Below are 14648 nucleotides of genomic sequence, written 5' to 3' on the forward strand. Positions count from 1 at the left end.
AAATATCTGGTGCAGTGTTGAGGGCCAGAAAAAAATTTAAATATAACATTTAAATAAATTAATTAGAGATGGAACTTAGATGAGTGAATAATTGAATGAATGGGCTCATTCATTCAATCTCTCCCGACCTCAGATCACACTCCAAAAGCAACCAGAGCACAGATCTGATCATATTCGGTTGAGTGGGCCAGAGGCTTTCAGGGGACAAGAGGCTGGCCATATATAGAATATAGGCTCGCTGTGGGCCACATCTGGCCCCCGGGCTGGGGTTTGGAGACCCGTGGTATAGACCAGGGGTGCTCAATAGGTGGATTGCGATCTACCAGTAGTAGATCTAGTGACTAGACGAAACTGACATATTTAGCTGACACTAAACTGACACTGAAACTGACACTTTAGCTGCTCTTCAGGCATGCAGCAACAAAACTGACAAAACTGACTAGACTCTAGTCAGTTTCATCAATTTTGTGGGGCTGCATGCCGGAAGAGCAGGAGCTAAAGTGGGCGGCAGTGGGAGGGGGAGCTGGGCTGCACTGGACTGAGGCGCTTCCTGGGGCTCCGTAGCGGAAGGGGGAGGGGCGGGAGTTCAAGATGGAGTTGCTCTGATGGTGGTTGCCATGGGAGGCCCCGAGTGACCCTCCCCTTCCCTTCCAGTCAGGTCCGGCCCAACCCAGCCCAGCCATGCCCGGCCCAGCCGCCCCTGTAGGAGCCCAGAGGTAAGTGCTGCGGCCGCTGCCGCTCTCGGTCGGGGCTGACAGGTGAGATGACCCCCCTGCCCCCCCCGCCACTGCAGGAGGAGGGTCGGTGGGAGCAGTGTCTCCCCCGCCTGCCGCCTGCATGCGCAGCCCCTCTCCATGGAAACGGGGAAGCCCCCCGCCCCTTCCGAGGAGGACCTGCGATGCCTCCCTCTCCCTGCTGGTCTCAGGGCGCAGCCACAAAGAGTTTGGGGGGGCGGGGAGTGGGGAGCTCCTCCCCCCATAGTGCAGCAAGGCTGGGCATGTGCCTCTTGGGGGGACCTGTGGCTGCCCCCAGTATGTGGGGTGGGGAGAGAGGAGAGGCCTCCTGTGTGCTTCCTGAAGCATCTGGTGGGCCACTGTGGGGCACAGGAAGCTGGACTTGGTGGGCCTCCTCTGACCCATACATCCAGCAGGGGCTCCATACATCAAAGGGGGTGTCTGTCAGATGCTTCCTTCCCCCCTGGTAGATCTTCGGGCCTTGCTGGGTTTCAAAGTAGCTCTCAAGCCAAAAAAGTGTGAGCACCCCTGGTATAGACTATACTTCAGTCAAAATATTTGATGGCTATGAACTTGGAATGTTCTGTTCAATCCTGTTAAAAACTGAATGTCACTTTACACGTATAATTAAAGTTGCCAGTACTCACCTCTTTACCAAACCCTGAGCAGTGCATGGGACAAGTGATAGGATTTTACTAGGTAAAATAAGTTATGGATCTAGATTTCTAACTATTAATCTTTGGAGATGAGCAGTAATCACTATTGAAGATGGGAAATCAACTCCGGTTTTCATTTTTAAAAGGCGGTTGCATTTGTTTTTGCTTTGGGAGTCTCTCTTAATAAGGAATAATGAACATCAACACCCAAGTTATTCAGTAAACCCATGCAGATAAGCAATTAAATTAAATTAAATTAGCACAACCAGGCAAACAAAGAAGCAGTCTTTCAAGTCTTCCATTTAAGCAGTAGACACAATAACAGACCGAAGGCTAACAATAGATCCTATAAAAAGACAGTTAATATTCAATTTTTATTTTTAGAAAGCTTAAGTACCCTATAAAACACTAATTTTACTACAAAGGCCTTGCTCTTCATAACTGTTCATCCTTCCTTCTACACATGACAAATCCAGATTGAATTAGCTTTTTATATGCTTCACATGATTGCTGTATATTCAGGGCTATTCTTTACATACAATTTTAGCTTTCTGCCTCCTGGGAATCCCCACTACATTCCTGAACTGTACAAACACAAGGATTGGCCAGTCTAGAACGGTAAAAGATGAAGGCATTAGTGGATAGTCTTGGGTCAAGAATTATGATTGCCAGAGGCCACCAAAATCTAGTTATGGGTTTCAACAAGCCCTATGGGCTCTTATGATAATCCTTTTTTTCAGTATTATTGTTATATGACATTAAATCAGTCAGATTCACGAGCAACAAGAGGTCAATGTCTGATTGAAATTCATAAGGTCAAAAAGGAAACTAAAAATCAATTTATAAGATATGAAGATTTAGGTTCAAACTATATCCACAAGCAATAAAATTTCACATCCATAAAGGTAAGAAATCAGTTATTAAACTTGGACGAGGGGTGTATGTGTGGGGTGGGGGGGGAGAAGGGACAGGAGGTGAGAGGAAGACTTATTAAGTTTTATGCACACATAAGGCAGCTAACACATAATTTTATCAGACATTACTGAAATCCTGTGTGTAATATCAGAGATGATGGGCTAAAATGCTAAATGGTTTAGCACTAAATTATTAAGCGATACATCCCTAAGGTATTAAAGAGATATAAAATGCAGAGCAGGTGCCTTTCCTTACTAGATCTCGATCACTACTTTAAGTGCAGGTTGATAACAAATGCACTTTGGAGACAAAATAGTATTACGAATATTTTTGCTACACGATAGCTTCATGTCATAATGACTAAAAGCTTTTACCTGACAATGAAATATTCCCATCTTTTTTCAAAGGAGTATTTTAAAAGTTAGCTCCCAGTAGACCATAAGCTCAGAAATAAACACAACTGATGACTATCATTCACACACACACACACACACACACACACACACACACACACACACACACAGAGTTTGGACTGGAAATCAAATGGCAGTTTAGACAGATTGTAAGCAGAATTACCTGAACTGAATTACCTGAAAGAAAACACTGCATTCTTACCATTAGGTGCTAATTGAATATTGTCTAGACCCGTGATTTTCAACCTTTTTCACCTCATGGCACATAGGGAAGGCACTAAAATTGTCAAGGCACACACCATCGGTTTTTTGACAATTGACAAGGCACACCACATTGATGATGGGGGGGGGGGCTTACAACCCCCAGTGGCCATAATAATAAATAACATTCTCCCAAATTCCTGTGGCACATCTGGAGACTATTCACAGCACAACAGTGTGCCAAAGCACGGTGGTTGAAAAGGGCTGGTCTAGATCTTGATAAATACTGTATACACAAAGCACAAGACAACCACCACTATGGTAGGGTAGCCTTCTTAAGTTCTTTGAGGTAGGATTTTTGTTCTGAACCTTTGGGATATTATACTTCTATTCCTGATTTCTAAAATGTATACCAAATTATTATCCTCCCATTTATTCATGTTGCATAAGGCTGGGGATACAGCAGAGGAGGAGATAGGGGCCATCTTTGAAATGCTTTCAAGAACCTTAGCCGAAAAGAGGTATTAGGCTCAGCAATAGGAAAACTGAAAAGTGTGCCTAAGGACACGTCTAGGCCAGAACTTTTCCTCAGCTCTGCCTGGGAGATAGTAAGCAGCTCCTCTTATATTAAGGCTACAATCCTATGCAAGTTTATCAGCAGCTGCTGCAATCAACAGCAGCATCATTAATGAAATGCTTTTCACCAAAAATTTCACAAAGCAAGTTACATAGCAAAACAAACAAATCTGGGAAAAAGTCTTACTGAACATAGTGGGACTTCCTTTTGAGTAAAAGTGTGTGTGTGGCACAAGTTTCCAAGTAGTAATATGTAGCAGAAGAAGAATAGTAGAATCATAAAGTTGGAGGGTCTCCCAAGATAATCTAGTCCAACTCTAAAAAAAAAGATAGTGGAAATGGAAAAGGTGCAGAAGAGAGCAACCAAAATGATTACTGGGATGGGGCTCCACCCTTACGAGAAAGGCTATGATGTTTGGGGCTCTTTAGACTAGAACAGGGGTGTCCAAAGTTTTTTGCAGGAGGACCACATCATCTCTCTGACATTGTGATGGGGGCCGGGGGAAAAAAAGAATTAATTTACATTTAAAATTTGAATAAATTTACATAAGTTTACATAAATGAATATATTAAAGATGAACTCATATGAATGAATGAAGGTCTTGTAATAGCTCATGGCCTATAAAAGGCCTTGCACAAAGCAAGGCTGGCCTTTCCTTTGCTGCCGCTATTGTATCACAGATGTGAAACAACAAGCAGTGGAGGGAGCCCTCATCCCACAGCTCATGCAAGAGGTCAAACAGTCGCCCTCACACTGAGAGCAGTTGCATTGGGCCAGTTCGGGCTCCAACAAATCTCTGGAGGGCCAGAGGTTCATTGGAGACTGGGGGCTCCCTGAGGGCCGCATTGGGAGTTCTTGAGGGCCGCAAGTGGCCCCAGGGCCGGGGTTTGGGCATCCCTGGTCTAGAAAAAAGGCACTTGAGAGGGGACATGATTGAGGCATACAAAATTATGCAGGGGATGGATAAAGTGGATAAGGGATGTTCTTTCCCCTCTCCCACAACATCAGAACCAGTGGACATCCACTAAAATTGAGTGTTTGGAGAGTTAGAACAAAGAAAAGAGCGTGAAAATAGCATCTGGGGAACACCTTGCCACAGGATGTGGTGATGGCAGCTGGCCTGGATGCTTTTAAAAGGGGATTGGACAAATTTCTGGATGAAAAGTCCATCACAGGTTACATGCCGCGATGGGCATGTGCAACTGCCTGATTTTAGAAGTAGGCTACCTCGGAATGCCAGATGCGAGGGAAGGCACCAGGATGCAGATCAGAGGCATTCCTGAAGTGGGGCCAAACAGCAAGTGTCTTAAGGCTCTTGAACACCCATGTAAAGCGGCTCTTCCCCCTCCACTTCTGAGCCAGTCGTGTGTACAAAAGCAAAGCAGAGGCATTTCCTGTGCTTTGCTCTTGCCTTCCCAAATGGCTCAGAGGAGGAGGAGCTGCTTTACATGGATATCCGGGCACCTGAAGACACTTGCAATTTTGCCCCCTCTCTTTTGCCTCTGATGCAGATCTTGTGCTGTCTTGTGTGCTCCCTGAGGCATCTGGTGGGCCCCTGTGAGATGCAGGAAGCTGGACTAGATGGGCCTCTGGCCTGAGCCAGTGGGGCTCCTGTTCTTATGTTCTTAACTCCCTGCCTGTAGCGGAAAATCCTCTTAGAACAGTGGATGCCAAACCCCAGCCCACAGACTGTGCCTGGATTTCCGTGCATGCATGACTGGCCGGCACAAAGGTCAGGGGTGACTTGTGACACAACAGGGAGGTCCCTGGACAGAACGGTAAGAGCACCATCATATCCCCTCTCAGCCTTCTCTTCTCCAGGCTAAACATAACACATTCCCTCTACCTTTCCTCGTAGGGTTTGTTGTGCAGCCCTCTGATAATCCCCAACTCTTCCCTCTCAACTCAATTTGCCCTCCTCTCTGATCTTCAGCCCCTGTTCCTCTCCCTCCCTGCCCCATTCTGCCCACCCCACCTTCTTCCCACCCCTGGCTCTGACTTGCCACCACCCGGGCTCCTTTTCTGTCTGCTGACACATGGACCCAGCCACTCACTGCTTGTAGTGCTAGCCAGGCCATGCTGAATGACATGTCATACTTTGCGACAGCCATAAAGGACCTTATGCTGCTAGAACACAAGTTCTGACAGTGTATGGCCCTTTTAGGAATGGGCCATCAGTTTATTAACTTACTGCCTGTGACAGTCCTAGACCATCTCCCTGGTTACTGACTTTAAACTGCCTTCACAAAGAAAGGAGAGAAAGGCTGGATGGGACAGGGAGTGCTTTCCTTCATACAGATGAAAGAACAACCAACAAAGGTTACAAAATATCCCCCAATTTATTAAACCAATAGCAAATCCCCCCACATTCCAAATTCACAGAGAGGCAGTTTAAAATAATACAAGAGAAACACATTTTTACCTGCAAGTTCCAACCCAAGGAAAGATCATCCTTCTTTCCTTTGGAGGAAGGAACAACAAAAACTCCTTCTTCTGTGTTCCCCTTCTCTTCTATGCACAACCAGATCTCCACCCCCCCCCCCCGGGTAGGGAAAGTAACCCCGCAATGGGGTTACTCAATTCTGCATCCACTATCAAGCAAGTGCAGAGTAACAGCCCAATCTTATCCACACTTTCCTGGGAGTAAGCCCCATTGACCCCAATGGGACTTGCTTCTGCATAGACAAGCATAGGATTGGGTTGTGCCAGAGTTCCTTGTCGAACTGGGAGGCTCAACACAGCGCTCTGAATTCAGTGGAGTATAGCTCCACCAGTCCCGCCACCCTCCCCACTTCCTCCCCCACCATGCCTTCTCCCCACCCTCTGCCCGCCCCCCACATCCCCACCTCCCCCCACATCCCCACTGACCTCTCCATTGCCAGGCAGTCTGGGCGACTGCCAAGTGGCAGACCATCAGCCTCCCACTGGTGCACTGGGCTAGCTCTGGCGCTGGGCCAGGTCTAAGTCCCACAAACCTGCCTTATGGTACATTTGTGACAGTAAGGTGATGTCAGTGCATAGAGCTCAGGATTGGGCTCTTAAATCCCTCCTTTCTGTATAGGAGTGCACTCAAGACAGTTTACATTCAAATGAAGTGGCTATGCATTATTATAAACTGATTACATAAAGACACGTATGCATCATGGAGTCAAACAAAATTCACAGGAAGTGACCTCATCTTGAGTCAATTGAGCTCAGAACTTTTGACACCGATCGTCCACAGTTTCAGACAGAAATCATTCTTGCCTTGCTTTGGAAGCTTTGGATTGAACCTGGGACTTTCTGCCTGTAATGAGCTGAACTCATAGAATTCATGGACAATTTAAAAGTCAAAGAAGGTTAAAAGTAAAAAAAACTTGCCTGAACAAGCAAGTCTTCACTGCCCTTCTGAAGGCAGGATGCTTTGGCAAAAATTATTTAGACTTATGTGTGCCATTATTGCATGGCCCGCATTAGAGTATATTAAAATATAATTTACATTATGAAACATATAAATTTTTATGGAAAATTATACATAGTATAATTCATGAAGAAGCCCAACGTAACTATTAAAAATGAAATAAAAATCTATTAATGCCATAAACCTACTAAATAAAAGTTACTTCTACAGTAAAAAGAAAAAGAAACAAAATATTAAACTGCACTCCATATCTGAATGACAAAAATGAAAGAATAAATTATGAAGGTTAAGAACCATGTAGCAGCTGCCTAGGAAAGCTCTGGGGGATTATAACATTTCATGGTCTCATAATAAAAAGGATAAAAGATTTGGTAGGAGACTAGCAAAAGTTAAAATAAAATAACATAAAGGAACGAAGAAGCTCAACATGACAGAACTCACAAATGTGGAAAGAACAAAGACCCAGTGTTGGGTGGTCCAAAGTAAATGCAAAGGGAATATTACCAGTAGATTAACAGGAAATTACAGAAGTAAATGAGGATTACAGAAAATGTGTTCTATAGCTTATTTTCCACAGTACTTGCAAAAGTAGATACAGTATGAGTTTGATATTGGTATAATCCAAAACGAGAGATTATTCTTGTTAATTCTTCACATAAATGTGCAATTCCAGAATCAGTGTGCCTTGCCAGCTCACCTAGATTGGATCACCTTTACGGTCAGTGAGACAAATGTGGAAGCTGCTTCATTTCCTGTTTGTGAAAGTGGGGTTCAAAACAGCATAGAAAAAAAATGGGACTCAGATACTCCATTGCCCTTATTATCTGCAACATTCCTTTCCAAAATCCTGTCTAAATTTAGACACTAAAAATGGCAAACTGGTCTACTTTTAAAGTTATATGTTTATCCATGTGATCTCACAGTTACATTTACCTATATGGCAATGACCACCCTACTGGCACCTTCCTTATGAGGAAAGGCTATGGCATTTGGGCCTCTTCAACCTAGAAAAGAGATGCCTGAGGGGGGACATGATTGAGACAAATTATGCTAGGGATGGACAGAGTGAATAGAGATATGCTCTTTACACTCTCACATAACACCAGAACCAGGGGACATCCACTAAAATTGAGTGTTGGGAGAGTTAGAACAGACAAAAGAAAATATTTCTTTACTCAGTGTGAGGTTGGTCTGTGGAACTCCTTGCCACAGGATGTGGTGATGGCGTCTGGCCTGGATGCCTTTAAAAGGGGATTGGACAAGTTTCTGGAGGAAAAATGCATTATGGGTTACAAGCCATGATGTGTATGTGATTTTAGAAATGGGCTATGTCAGAATGCCAGATGCAAGGGAGGGCACCAGGATGAGGTCTCTTGTTATCTGGTGTGCTCCCTGGAGCATTTGGTGGGCCGCTGTGAGATACAGGAAGCTGGACTAGATGGGCCTATGGCCTGATCCAGTGGGGCTGTTCTTATGTACCATTCTGGCCAGCAAATGGATCCAAACTTGCTCTCTAGGATCTCTGTGATCCTACACAATGAACAATACACAATGGCAAAGTGTGAATACAGTATTTTTGAAGCACCAAGGAGAAAAATGTATTTGGGGAAAAGCTTGGTGTAGCGTCATATAGGGACATTGTGGGAAAACAAAATGGCAGATTCTACTAAATGAACTTTTTGATGGTGCCATTTTTGTGGTGCCCACCATTTGGTTCTCCCACAGGGCCCCAGTATAATGCTGCATCAGTGTGAGCTTTCTCCCAGAGAAGATACCAGCTGTGGAGAGAGGGCAATACAAACTGAGACAATGACAGGGCAGAGGTTTAAACCTCCCTTGCTATGGTCCCAATCTGGGGGTGGCCTGAACCAAGGGCTATTTACCAAATAAAAAAGAAGCATGCTAATCATGTGCTTAACTCATGCTAAAAAAGAAGCATGAGTTAATCATGTGCTTAACTCATGCTTAATTTTATCCAGAAAATCCTTCTTGTAGTGACTTAATCTTAACCCATTTGGATGGACTGATCCATCAAATGGAAAATATGGACAGACTCAAGGACACTAGTGAGAACGAACATGTTCCCCATGTTCAAGAATACTAGCCATAGCAAGACTACAGGTACTCATCATTAATAAAATGTTCTCCTTTTTTCCCTGAGACCAAAGCTAACACATCAATCTCACCATTTCTAATGAGATATAGGATAATACTGCATGGTCCAGACTTGCTGTCAGCCACTGCCTAATGGGTTTAGAGTAAGAAACGATCCTTCATTAATTAACCTTCAGTTTCTATGTAGATTCACTCATTGAGATGCAGGTAATTAAACCAAGGTCATTTCAAGGACTGACAGGGGGAAAAACAGCAGTGTGCTTCCTTAGTGAGAGAGGACATTTACTACCATTTTCACTCTGATCTTGGAGGCAGCTGTTTGGAAATTCAGTTTCTGTTATAGCAACATGCCTTGTCTCATGAGATTAGCAGGGTTAACATTTTTGGTACCATGTGGTTTTTAGGATAACAAAAGAACCAAAATAAGGGGATATTTTTAGTTCATTTTTATGACCCGATTCCAAATGAAACAGGAGGCTGTCAATCACTGGTAGACCACATGCTTTGGATGTACCTCATTCAGTCCCAGATGTCTCCAGATTGGGCTAGGAAAGGTCCTTGACCAAAACCCTGAAGACTCGCTGGCAGCCATTCGTCCATTCTTGGTTGGCAACCTTCAGTCTCGAAAGACTATGGTATAAGCCTACAGCACCCGGTATTCCCAGGCGGTCTCCCATCCAAGCACTAACCAGGCCTGACCCTGCTTAGCTTCCGAGATCAGACAAGATCGGGCATGTGCAGGGTAACAGTTGCTGCCCCCAGACAAATTATTGGGGTCAATGTACCAATGGACTGACTTAGGGCGCAATCCTAACCCCTTATGTCAGTGCTTTGCAGCACTGGCATAGCGGTGCCAATGGGACATGTGCTGCATCCTGCAGTTGGGTGTCACTCATGGAGGTCTCCTCAAAGTAAGGAAATGTCTGTTCCCTTACCTCAGAGCTGCATTGCCCTTATGTCAGTGCTGAGGTTAGGACTGCACCCTTAGTGTATGGCAGCCTGGATTGTGCTGGTGGTGCAACTGATATCATAACTTAATATGATAGATGTCTCAAAACACATAGACGAACAGGCCTTGCTGAGGGAGAGTCAGCATGGCTTCTGTAAGGGTAAGTCTTGCCTCACAAACCTTATAGAATTCTTTGAAAAGGTCAACAGGCATGTGGATGCGGGAGAACCCGTGGACATTATATATCTGGACTTTCAGAAGGCGTTTGACACGGTCCCTCACCAAAGGCTACTGAAAAAACTCCACAGTCAGGGAATTGGAGGACAGGTCCTCTCGTGGATTGAGAACTGGTTGGAGGCCAGGAAGCAGAGAGTGGGTGTCAATGGGCAATTTTCACAATGGAGAGAGGTGAAAAGCGGTGTGCCCCAAGGATCTGTCCTGGGACCGGTGCTTTTCAACCTCTTCATAAATGACCTGGAGACAGGGTTGAGCAGTGAAGTGGCTAAGTTTGCAGACGACACCAAACTTTTCCGAGTGGTAAAGACCAGAAGTGATTGTGAGGAGCTGCAGAAGGATCTCTCCAGACTGGCAGAATGGGCAGCAAAATGGCAGATGCGCTTCAATGTCAGTAAGTGTAAAGTCATGCACATTGGGGCAAAAAATCAAAACTTTAGATATAGGCTGATGGGTTCTGAGCTGTCTGTGACAGATCAGGAGAGAGATCTTGGGGTGGTGGTGGACAGGTCGATGAAAGTGTTGACCCAATGTGCGGCGGCAGTGAAGAAGGCCAATTCTATGCTTGGGTTCATTAGGAAGGGTATTGAGAACAAAACGGTTAGTATTATAATGCCGTTGTACAAATCGATGGTAAGGCCACACCTGGAGTATTGTGTCCAGTTCTGGTCGCCGCATCTCAAAAAAGACATAGTGGAAATGGAAAAGGTGCAAAAGAGAGCGACTAAGATGATTACGGGGCTGGGGCACCTTCCTTATGAGGAAAGGCTACGGCGTTTGGGCCTCTTCAGCCTAGAAAAGAGACGCTTGAGGGGGGACATGATTGAGACATACAAAATTATGCAGGGGATGGACAGAGTGGATAGGGAGATGCTCTTTACACTCTCACATAATACCAGAACCAGGGGACATCCACTAAAATTGAGTGTTGGGCGGGTTAGGACAGACAAAAGAAAATATTTCTTTACTCAGCGCGTGGTCGGTCTGTGGAACTCCTTGCCACAGGATGTGGTGCTGGCGTCTAGCCTAGACGCCTTTAAAAGTGGATTGGACGAGTTTCTGGAGGAAAAATCCATTATGGGGTATAAGCCATGATGTGTATGCGCAACCTCCTGATTTTAGGAATGGGTTAAGTCAGAATGCCAGATGTAGGGGAGGGCACCAGGATGAGGTCTCTTGTTATCTGGTGTGCTCCCTGGGGCATTTGGTGGGCCGCTGTGAGATACAGGAAGCTGGACTAGATGGGCCTATGGCCTGATCCAGTGGGGCTGTTCTTATGTTCTTATGTTAATGTTCACAAACTACTTCATACTTACTGGTAAGGTCAACTCATTTCCTTTATAGTAATGAAAAAAAATTAATGTAAATAAGCCCTTGTGATGAATTTCCTCTCTTATTTTTTGCGTACTTCCTTATTTTGTGACATTTCTGGTCCCAAAAGAACTTTGGTTTGTTGTAGTCTCCTAAAAAGCCTACCAGGCATCCTAGATGCAGGAACCGTTACTTTCGCCTTAATTTTCTCCTTCTTCCCTATTAGGTTATCCCTGGCAGAGGCAACTCTGTCCAGCTGGCAGTCATCTTACTGTCTTTCTTTTTCACTTAACTTGTGCCTGTCCAAATAGAGATATCTAAAAACATTCTTCCACCCACAGTCACTTAAACCCCTATGTAACTTGCCTTATGTACAAACTATGTCTTTTTCTGCTCTTCTATGGCTGCAGTCCTAACTAACTTTCCAATACTGATATAAGGGCAAGGCAACTCTGAGGTCAGGGAACAAACATTGCCTTACCTTGAGGAGGCCTCCATAACTGCCCCCAACTGCAGGATGCAGCATATGCCCCACTAGCACAGCTATGCCAGTGCTGGAAAGTTGGTTAGGATTGCACCCTATGTCTCATAATAAAAATCTGCTTTCTTATATCTTTTAATAAAAATGTATGTGTGTAGTGGTGGGAACAGAGTGTATATGTGGGAACAGAGTTCAACATTAAGTTGAACTGGAAGGGAAGGGGGATGAATGGGGCAGAGATGGGTGTGTGTGTGTGACAAGACCAGAAAGGGGGCTATAGGGGTGGCAGCAGCTCCACTGATATTTTGGCCACCAACCCAAGTCCAGTTGGATTTGTACCAGCAAAATTGCTGGTGCAGGTCCAAGTAGACCCAGTGGGGTGGTGATGGCTTATGCTGAGGCAATGAAACAAATATTCCCTTGCCTCAAGGAGAACTTGGCAGCTCAAAACTCCCCCACAGGATACAGAGCACACCACGCTGGTGCGGCAGCATCAGTGCCAGGGGATTTGCACTGGATGGGACTGTCAGATGGTCAAGTTCTATAAGAACAGTATATGTTATCATTAATTGGAAACCCAATCACCAGAATTTTCAAAACCATAAGATGGCAAAGGTGGAACTCTGGAAACAAAAGGTTTCGTGCTCTGCCACAAAACACAGCAGTTCATGTACACTGGAATTAGGATGGAGCTGCAATTACTCCCAAGATATTTTTTAAGCCTGCCTGAATTGTTGGTTCCTAATTAGCTTAAACTGTTTCAAAGGGTGCACACTTGTAATTTGTTTATGATACAGAGCAGTTCTTTGATCATAAACACTCACTTATTACCACAACCCTGTTACCATTCTTGGAATGGGAGATAAAGGGAACTAGGAAGCTGGAGGAGCATGTTAACAGAAACAGCTTAACAAAAGAGAGTCCAATACACAATGGAGATCATGATGTGTCTGCCCTATTTTGCCAAATTTATTTTCGAAGCTTGGTCTAGAGCAGTGGTTCTCAGGCATTTAGTACTGGGACCCACTTTTCAGAATGAGAATCTGTCAGGACCCTCCGGAAGTGATGTCATGACCAGACGTGACATCAAGCAAGAACATTGAAATTGACATGAAAATTGAAAATCAACATTGATGACTTGACATCATCAAGCAAGAAAATTTTTAACCATCCTAGGTTGCAATCCTACACACTTACCCAGGAGTAAGTCCCATCTACTGTCATTGTTAAAAGCATACACATAATAGCTTGTTAAAAGTACAGGTCTGTACCATTTCCCCAAATGCAGTCACAGACCAGGGTAGCATCAAGTTTAATATATTAAAAAATAAAATATTGAAATGAATGGGGACCCACCTGAAATTGGCTCGTGACCCACCTAGTGGGTCCCAACCCACAGTTTGAGAAACACTGGTCTAGAGAACTTATGCCCACTTTAAGCTAATTAGCCCCCCTCTTCACTCAAAATAGCCCCAATCCTACAGAAAGCACTGCTGGACCCCACCACTAGAGTAGCTCGCCTGTTCAATCTGCAGAGTCTTTCCTTCCTCCAGTAACCTCCTGCAGCAACACCTTGGTTCCCAGCAGCTTCTTGGCATGGCAGCCACACACTAGTCTCCAGCACCTCCAGCAGTCTCTGTTCCAGCAGTCTCTGTTCATTCAGTCCATCAGTCAGTCCGTTTAGTAAGCCTGTCCTCTTTCCTCCAAGCTCCTCCCTCTTGCTGTCATAGGGCTCAATCCAGAGGCGCTGGCTCAGGAAGGTCGCAAATGTGCCGTAAAGCATGTTTGCGCCTCCTCACAAGCAAGCCACACCAGCACACGGAGGTGCGCTGGCACATGGAGGCTGAATCTGTGTGAATCCATGAATCCGTGGCAGCTTGCGCGGCAAGCCTTGTGTCGGCCCAGCTGGGCTGATGCAAGGCTCTGGGGTGAGCGGAGATGGGGAGGCGGTGGGAGGGAGGTGTTCTGGGGTGGGGGGAGGGTGGGTAGTGGGTGGCCCCAGGGGTGGGCAGGTGGGAAGCGGGAGGTGGGGCTGGGATCCCGCAGTTATGCTGGATCCCAACGCCCATTCCTGGGGAGTTCGGAGCGGCCTCTGGAGGTGGCACAAGTCTGAGGAGACCCATAGGGGCCAGCGTGCCTTATCCAGAGGTAAGGGGAAAGTTTCCTTTACCTCTGGCTGAGCTGCTTTGGGCCCTCATCCCACGCTGGATTCAGCGCAAGCCTCTTGGCTTGCCTGTTCCAGCGCAGGTTAGGATTATGCCCTTAGTCTCTCCAACCTCTTTCCTTCTACACCCACACCCTTTCCTTCTGCCAGGTGCTGCTTTTAACCCTGAGGGCCTTGTTGCCTTCAAGTGGTTTCAGCTATGAAACACACTGGATGCAATCTAAGGCCCTGTTTTTAACCCCATGCTTCCCAGACCTGCCAGAGCAAAGGTAAAGCAAGTAAAGGTGTTCCTGAACGCCTTGGATCCTGCGCAGCGGAGCTCCACAGACCCACCTCCCTCCATCCTCCCAGCACACCTCTCGGCACGCTTCCTGTGAGATTGCCAAGCTGCGGCACACTAACAAGGTACTAAAATTGTCAAGGCACACCATCAGTTTTTTGACAACTGGCAAGGCACACCATGCTGCTGGTGGGGACTCACATCCCTAATGACCCTAC

General features: G+C 45.6%; 1 pseudogene; it reads right to left on the bottom strand.

Moving 5' to 3' along the window:
• Positions 1-9651: 9651 nt before the first annotated feature.
• LOC136650028 (5S ribosomal RNA) lies at positions 9652-9768 on the bottom strand (annotated as a pseudogene).
• Between the last annotated feature and the right edge of the window lie 4880 nt (positions 9769-14648).

The sequence above is a fragment of the Tiliqua scincoides genome, chromosome 4 (assembly GCF_035046505.1).
Source record: "Tiliqua scincoides isolate rTilSci1 chromosome 4, rTilSci1.hap2, whole genome shotgun sequence".
NCBI classification, from domain to species: Eukaryota; Metazoa; Chordata; class Lepidosauria; order Squamata; family Scincidae; genus Tiliqua; species Tiliqua scincoides.